Consider the following 9,137-nt stretch of genomic DNA (forward strand, 5'->3'; position numbering starts at 1 on the left):
TTTGAGCGCAGACTGTTCTTGTGTTCATCGCCATACGAGGTCACCAAGGTAGAGTTCTGTAGAACTGTGTAGTGTGCTTGAGACCAAGAATATCCGTCCCTGCATATTATTGAGTCCCTTTCAAGCGTGCCTTTTCCAGTCAGTCTCCCCTCATACCGCGATTTAGGGAGACCTGTCTTCTTAAGGCCAGGAATGAAGTCAACACAAAACCCGATGACATCCTCTGTTTGATGGCCCATGGAGATGCTTCCTTCTGGCCTAGCGCGGTTACGGACATATTTCTTTAGGACTCCCATGAACCTCTCAAAGGGGTACATATTGTGTAGAAATACGAGGCCCAGAATGACAATCTTGTCAACTAGATGAACTAGGACGTGCGTCATGATATTGAAGAAGGATGGTGGGAACACCAGCTCGAAACTGACAAGACATTGCACCACATCACTCCTTAGCCTTGGTATGATTTCTGGATCGATCACCTTCTGAGATATTGCATTGAGGAATGCACATAGCTTCACAATGGCTAATCGGACATTTTTCGGTAGAAGCCCCCTCAATGCAACCGGAAGCAGTTGCGTCATAATCACGTGGCAGTCATGAGACTTTAGGTTCTGAAACTTTTTCTCTGCCATATTTATTATTCCTTTTATATTCGACGAGAAGCCAGTCGGGACCTTCATACTAAGCAGGCATTCAAAGAAGATTTCCTTCTCTTCTTTGGTAAGAGCATAGCTGGCAGGACCTTCATACTGCTTTGGAGGCATGCCGTCTTTTTCCTGCAAACGTTGCAGGTCCTCCCGTGCCTCAGCTGTATCTTTTGTCTTCCCATACACGCCCAAGAAGCCTAGCAGGTTCACGCAAAGGTTCTTCGTCACGTGCATCACGTCGATCGAAGAGCGGACCTCTAGGTCTTTCCAGTAGGGTAGGTCCCAAAATATAGATTTCTTCTTCCACATGGGTGCGTGTCCCCCAGCGTCACTCGGAACAGCTAGTCCGCCGGGACCCTTTCCAAAGATTACGTGTAAATCATTGACCATAGCAAGTACGTGATCACCGGTATGCATGGCGGGCTTCTTCCGGTGATCTGCCTCGCCTTTGAAATGCTTGCCTTTCTTTCGACATTGATGGTTGGTCGGAAGAAATCGACGATGGCCCAGATACACATTCTTCCTGCAGCTTGCCAGGTATATACTATCGGTGTCAAGTAAACAGTGCGTGCATGCGTGGAATCCCTTGTTTGTCTGTCCTGAAAGGTTACTGAGAGCGGGCCAATCATTGATGGTCACGAACAGCAACGCCTTTAGGTTAAATTCCTCCTGTTTGTGCTCATCCCACGTACGTACACCGTTTCCATTCCACAGCTCTAAAAGTTCTTCAACTAATGGCCTTAGGTACACATCAATGTCATTGCCGGGTTACTTAGGGCCTTGGATGAGAACTGGCATCATAATGAACTTCCGCTTCATGCACATCCAAGGAGGAAGGTTATACATACATAGAGTGATGGGCCAGGTGCTGTGATTGCTGCTCTGCTCCCCGAAAGGATTAATGCCATCCGCGCTTAAAGCAAACCATACGTTCCTTGGCTCGCTTGCAAACTCATCCCAGTACTTTCTCTCGAATTTTCTCCACTGCGACCCGTCAGCGGGTGCTCTCAACTTCCCGTCTTTCTTACGGTCCTCACTGTGCCATCGCATCAACTTGGCATGCTCTCCGTTTCTGAACAGACGTTTCAACCGTGGTATTATAGGAGCATACCACATCACCTTTGCAGGAACCCTCTTCCTGGGGGGCTCGCCGTCAACATCACCAGGGTCATCTCGTCTGATCTTATACCGTAATGCACCGCATACCGGGCATGCGCTTAGATCCTTGTACTCACCGCGGTACAGGATGCAGTCATTAGGGCATGCATGTATCTTCTGCACCTCCAATCCTAGAGGGCATACGACCTTCTTTGATGCGTATGTACTGTCGGGCAATTCGTTATCCTTTGGAAGCTTCTTCTTCAATATTTTAAGTAGCTTCTCAAATCCTTTGTCAGGCACAACATTCTCTGCCTTCCACTGCAGCAATTCCAGTACGGTACCCAGCTTTGTGTTGCCATCTTCGCAATTGGGGTACAACCCTTTTTTGTGGTCCTCTAGCATGTGATCGAACTTCAGCTTCTCCTTTTGACTTTCGCATTGCGTCCTTGCATCGACAATGACCCGGCGGAGATCATCATCATCGGGCACATCGTCTGGTTCCTCTTGATCTTCAGCAGCTTCGCCCGTTGCAGCATCATCGTGCACATCGTCTGGTTCCTCTTGATCTTCAGGAGCGTCACCGTATTCAGGGGGCACATAGTTGTCATCGTACTCTTCTTCTTCGCCATCTTCCATCATAACCCCTATTTCTCCGTGCCTCGTCCAAACATTATAGTGTGGCATGAAACCCTTGTAAAGAAGGTGGGTGTGGAGGATTTTCCGGTCAGAGTAAGACTTCGTATTCCCACATACAGGGCATGGACAACACATAAAACCATTCTGCTTGTTTGCCTCAGCCACTTCGAGAAAATCATGCACGCCCTTAATGTACTCGGAGGTGTGTCTTGAACCGTACATCAATTGCCGGTTCATCTGCGTGCATTATATAATTAAGTGACCAAATTAATAGAAGTTCATCATCACATTAAAACCAAAGTACATACATAGTTCTCATCTAACAACATAAAGCTCTGCAGAGCATCTAAATCAATTAAACCATACACTGAAACTATGTAAAACATTTCAATGCGAAAACAAATGCGATCATAATCGCAACCAATGTAACAACTGATCCAACGGCATAATGATACCAAGCCTCGGTATGAATGGCATATTTTCTAATCTTTCTAATCTTCAAGCGCATTGCATCCATCTTGATCTTGTGATCATCGACGACATCCGCAACATGCAACTCCAATATCATCTTCTCCTCCTCAATTTTTCTAATTTTTTCCTTCAACAAATTGTTTTCTTCTGCAACTAAATTTAACCTCTCGACAATAGGGTCAGTTGGAATTTTCGGTTCAACAACCTCCTAGATAAATAAAATCTATGTCATGTTGGTCGGTATAATTGTCATAAACAATAAATGAACCAATAGTTATGAAAAGATAATATATACCACATCTGAATCATAGACAGGACGAGGGCCGACGGAGGCGGATACCAAAACCATCGCACTATATAAGATGCAATGATAAAAGTAAGAAAATTATACAAGTATCTATATAAACATACAAGTAAGAGTTTTTTTTCCTTTCAGAAAGAAGATAAGAACAAGAGGCTCACCACGGTGGTGCCGGCGACGAGATCGGCACGGGCGATCGACGACGGTGAAGACGGGGACGGGACGTGACGGACCGCTAAACCTAGACAAATATTGAGAAAAATGGAGCTTGGAGGTGGAGCTTGGAGAGGAGAAAGCTTAAGTAGTGTGGCTCGGGCATTCCATCGAACACCTCGTGTGCATAGGAGGTGAGCTAGAGCAACACAAAGCTCTTCCCTCGCCGGCCACGAAGAACAGAGCAGTGAGAGTGCTCTGCTCGCGGGGTATATATAGGCAATTAATTGGTCCCGGTTCGTGGCATGAACCGGGACTACAGGGGAGCCTTTGGTCCCGGTTCATTCCCCCAACCGGGACCAATGGTGGTGGGCCAGGAGCAAGGCACATTGGTCCCGGTTCGTCCCACCAACCGGGACCAAAAGGTCCAGACGAACCGGGACCAATGGCCCACGTGGCCCAGCCGGCCCCCGGGGCTCAAGAACCGGGTCCAATGCAACCTGGACTATTGGTCCCGGTTCTGGATTGAACCGGGACTAATGGGCTGGACCGGCCTGGACCATTGCCCCCTTTTCTACTAGTGCCCATACATTTCCATCTTCTCTTGCCATACATGGCCAACCGTCGGTTCCTTCAAATTTGGCTTCTCAAACGTCCATGGTCTTTGTTTTTTATGTACGCAGCTATGTCCCTCACTTCATCTTTAAATTGTCCGGTCGTCTACATGTGATTGATGGGGCAAAGAGAAAGAGAAGAGAAAAAAATAAAGAAGAAGAAAAATATGATCCAGGGTGGACCGCGTCTTACGTGGCGGACTAACCAGCGAGCCCTCATATATGGTCTCAGTATGAGGGTTTGTGAACTGACAGGACATATAGGAACAAACTAGGAACGTCTGGTTGGGCCACATTTTTCCTTGAACAATGCTACACACACACGATGTTATCTGACTAATTCATGCACGATGATATTAATCAAGCCGTTGGAGTGAGAAAGTAACACCCAGAACATCATCCGATTTTGCATCATGCATACACACCCGTCGTGCCTAAAGTATTTTTGTTTTTTATCTCTCTCCTATCCAGGCAGTGATCGGGCTGTCTAGCTAGACGTTTGGGAGAATTTAAGGGGACTAGCTGTAAATGCACTAAGGGTCGGACCATGTTCCTATCATCTCTTCCCCTCGCACCCTCTATCAGCACTCTCCCTTCAGCTCTTGTCAACGCACACATCCTTTGTCCCACACGAAGCGACAACGGTCATGTGCAGCAACACCTCCCAGCATGGATGCCCCCCCCTCCCCTACAGCATTGCCGCTGGCTCCGAGTACCATCGGTTGACGCTTGCAGCACGGCAGCAAAGCATCCCGCCACTCCTAGCTTTGCTTGTCGCAGCGCACTTGCAGCCGTGCATGTCTCTAACAGACCAGGTTGCATTCATAAAATAGAAATTGATTGTTATTTTATTTTACATCAGCATTGCATCATCCCAATTGCATCAGCATCATATTGCATTAATTTGGATATTCTATTTTGTCATTTTATTAAATGACGAATAAGTAAATCTTTCTAGCTTTCGACTTTCTACCTCAAGACTCACCTCCAAACCTTGCACCTGACCATTTTGTGATGTTTTGTTCTATTTGAATTATTTCACAATTTTAGCTCAAGACTAGCTATCACTCGTAATTCAAAGCTAATTTATTGAATAATAGGATTTATTTTCTAAATAGTAATTAAATGATCTTGAAATGGTTGTTTATTTTTGTATAATCTCATTATAGTATATAAAGGCTATATTTAACATTTTACGTCCATCAGAGCTCGCTTGATGCACCCAACGATTAAATATGAGGGCCTTATAGCAAGTTAATTAATAAATCAATTTGCATATAAAATTTCTATCAAGCCCGTCCTTATTAACCCCCTAGATCTAAGTCGTCCAGATCAAGATATGACGGCCAGCATGCCCCACGGCAGTTGGCGGCCCTGCAGGTCCATGCGACCCACTGCAAGCCTGTGAATCCCATCGTGAGCTCGGAGCCACTTCTTGCACCCGACCTAGAGGAGAGGCACCTCCTCGCCGCCAACACCCTAGTCGCACCTCGCTTATGCCCCTACACCGTCGTGCTCCATTGAGACGCCCGACATTGGCGAGACCCTGCGCACTCGCCGCTCCTCTTCTTTCCATCTTCCTTCATCTTCCTTCCCTCTTTCTCTTTTCTCTCCGCAGATCGCCATGGCTGCCGCCCACTAGACCTTCGCAACCGTGGGAGATGTTTGAATATTTTTTAATTTGTGAACATTTTTTGAATACGTGTGAACATTTCTTCGAATTCACAACATTTTGTTTTCGTATTCGTGTTTTTTTCAATTATAAATAAAACAGACCAAACAAAAGATGAAATGAGAAAAACAAAAAAATGACAAGTGCCATCTCACTGGGCCCGGCCCATCTCACGTTGGAGACGTGGGCGACGCATGTGTATGGCTCGCAACCAGCGATACACATTACGCTAAAAAAGCGATGCACATCAGCACCCTTGCCAATTCCTATTCGGCGGCCGCTGCACCACTTATAGGCAAACTGGTAAAAGGCACCCTAAGTGGGTCGGCCCATAATCGTAGAAGTCTTTATAAATCAGTTATGTAGCTTTCCTCCCTTTTGTATATTTATTACTTTTTAATACTTCTCTCCAACTCACGATGTTTTTCCCAATTCTAAAATTCTTAAAAATTAAATTTTCTTTTCAAATCTGTTATTTGTTTTCAGAAATTAACGATTTTTTTCAAATCCGCAAGAAATTTCCATATAAGGGATTTATCAGATTCATGAACTTTTTTTCAGGTTTCAAACAAATATTTCATGAACTTTTTCAAATTTGGGAACATTCCACAAAATCGTTATCTTTTTTAGATTTGCAAAGTTTTATAAAATTTTGTGAACTTTTGTTAAAGTAGTGAACTTTTTTCGAAATTCATTAACTCGAGATTTTTTCCAAATTGATGAATATTTTTCAAATTCATAAAAAAAATTCAAATCCATGGATCTTTGTAGACTTTGCAAACATTTTTTGGACGTGTGAATTTTATGACTTTTTTGTAAAACTCAATGGTCGACAACCTAGTCAACAGACAATGGTCCGCCGTGCTCCATTCAGCCGCCCAACGCTGGCGAGACCCTGCGCACCCGCCACGCCTCTTCATTCCCTCTCCTTCCTTCATCATCCCTCCCTCATTTTGTTTTCTCTCTGTAAATGGCCACCGCCGCAAACTCGATCTTCGGAACCACGGGAGATGTGTGAATGTTTTTTAATTTGAATATGTGTGAACTTTTCTTCGAATTCACAACATATTTTTTTTGTATTCGTGAATTTTTTCCAACTTGTAAATTAAAACGACCAAACAAAAGATGAACAGAGAAAACCAAAACAAATTGGCGTGCTCCATCTTACGGAGGCCGGCCTATATCACGTTGGAGACGCGGGCTACGCGCGCGTATCGCTCGCAACAAGCGATATGGACCAGCGCCCTTGCTAGCACCTATTCGGCGCCCACTACAGCACATATAGGCAAATTGGTAAAAGGCGAACTCCCCCAGTGTGTACAGAGGTTTCCTAGGTGTATCGGCCCATCAGCGTAATTGTTTTATAAATCGGTTATGTTTCTTTCTACCATTTTTCTGTGGGGTTTTCCTGCGGCTTTTGTTTTACTTTTTTCGTTTTGTTTTCTTTTTATTTTTCAGTTGTCCCTTTTCTTTTTGTATTTGTATTTTTCCTTATTTTTATATTTTGTTATTTTTTTAAACATCTCTCAAACACATGATTTTTTTTCCGAATTCATGAACTTCTTCAAATTTGCGATTGATTTTCAAAACCAGGAATATTCTAAAATTCAGGAGCTTTTTTAGGAAAATGGATAAAAAAATCAAAACTGCTAATTTTTTTTATTTTCGAATACTTGAACTATTTAGATTTTGAGACCATTTTCCAAATCTGTGGACTTTTTCAAAATATATGATTTTTTAAAATTCATGAAATGTTTTTGAATTTGTGAATTTCCTCAAATACGTGATGTTTTTACAGATTCACTTAGTATTTAAAAAAATGAACCTTTTCCGAATTCATGAACTCGAGATATTTTTTTCCAAATTCATGAATGTTTGTAAACTTAGCAAATATTTTTTGGATTTGTGATTTTTTGTCAACTTTTCTGTTAAAGTCAATGGTCAACAACCTAGTCAACGGTTATGGTCCCGGTCAATGGTGAATGATCGTGGCGAGCTAGCAGCCAGCGTCCTGGATTGAGCGGCTCGAGCAATGTGGGTCAAAACTACGTTCTTAGAGAAGCGGGAATTTATTAACTCATAATGTTTTCAAGAGTGAGGCAATCGGTACAGAGCCGCGGCCCATTATGGCGTCGGTGCGCGCTGGTTGAACGAAGCAGCGCTTGGAGCGCCGTGTATATATAGGACCAGTCACCAAGTCATCGTGATGACAAGGACCAGCGCCTTGGAGCCGCGGTCATCCTCGTTGAATCCTCGGATCGATCTGAAGAATCGGACACCAAATCTCGTGATTCCGTACGCATGACTAGAAACCCTAACCTCGCCGCCTCAAGGAGTTGGCAAGAGTTCACACTGGACCTCCGTCTAATCTGCCCCGACGGAAGAACTTCAGGAGATTCGGGGCCCGGAAGACTTACTTGGAGAAGAATGTCGCCATTTGTTCGAGCGTCGGTCCTGCGAGGACTAAAACCCTACCCATCTACTAGCCGGAGTCGAGGCACAAGGACTCCCCTCCCTGCCATCGGCTGCTGGAGTGGCAGGCGGAGTGGAGGCGGATCCACGGATTCACCGGCACCTCAAATGCACAAGCTGAGGGGGGTTGTGTTTGGCAATATTTTGACGTAAATTGTTACATGCATGTTGCTATCCATTGCCCATTTGTGTGGTAGATGACAGCGGCCCCATCAATATATAGTACTGAAAGAAACGATTCAAAAAGTACAACCGCACAGGTTGACAGGTGTCTCGAAATGTTTATATTTTGACTCTGCATGGCCACGCGTAACCAGTTTATATTTATCTCGAAAAAGGTTAATGTTATACATCTATTCAACATGATCTATAGTCAGACGTCGTGTTTGAGACCGTAATAAAAATAAATAGGCTACTCATATCAAGATTAAAGGAGTGTGTGAAGAAGAAGAAAAAACAAAGGTTCATGCGAAGAACTGTGATGCCTATCAGGACACTGACTACAAACAAACTGCGATGGCGGCACTTTGTTTTACTCGGTTTGGGATTCCGATCAATCACGCCGTGGAGTCCCTCTCATTTTTCCATCTGCGATGAAAATGGAGAGCCTTGCAAAAACACTCCATTGGAGGCGCCGCTCGCGGTCACATTTCTGGCTTGACGAAACCACACATGGAAGATTACTTAATTTCCACCAGGCCGATGGATGTTTAAATATGGTCAAATCGGTTGTGTGCTGGTGTCTACTTACCTTCTAGTACTTCCGTATCTTGAGCTCCGTCTGGCATTTCTCAGAGGGTACTTGGATACGTTTTAGTCTCATGACTAAAAGTAGTGTGACTAACTTGCTAGCTTCACCAATGCTTTGATCCAAATACTAAAGAGATTAAAATCAAGTTAATGAGCATTTATTATCCTCCAAACCCTTCAATTCAGAACTCGCATGTGTTAAAGGAGAGGAGTTAAATGAGGAGAGAGAGGACTAATCCACATTTTAGTAGGTGTACCCCTAACTCCGGGGCGCCCCGGCTCCCAAGGCTTCAAGAAAATCATCACGTCATCCGCAAACA

This window comes from Triticum aestivum, chromosome 4B (genome assembly GCF_018294505.1).
Source record: "Triticum aestivum cultivar Chinese Spring chromosome 4B, IWGSC CS RefSeq v2.1, whole genome shotgun sequence".
Lineage (NCBI taxonomy): Eukaryota > Viridiplantae > Streptophyta > Magnoliopsida > Poales > Poaceae > Triticum > Triticum aestivum.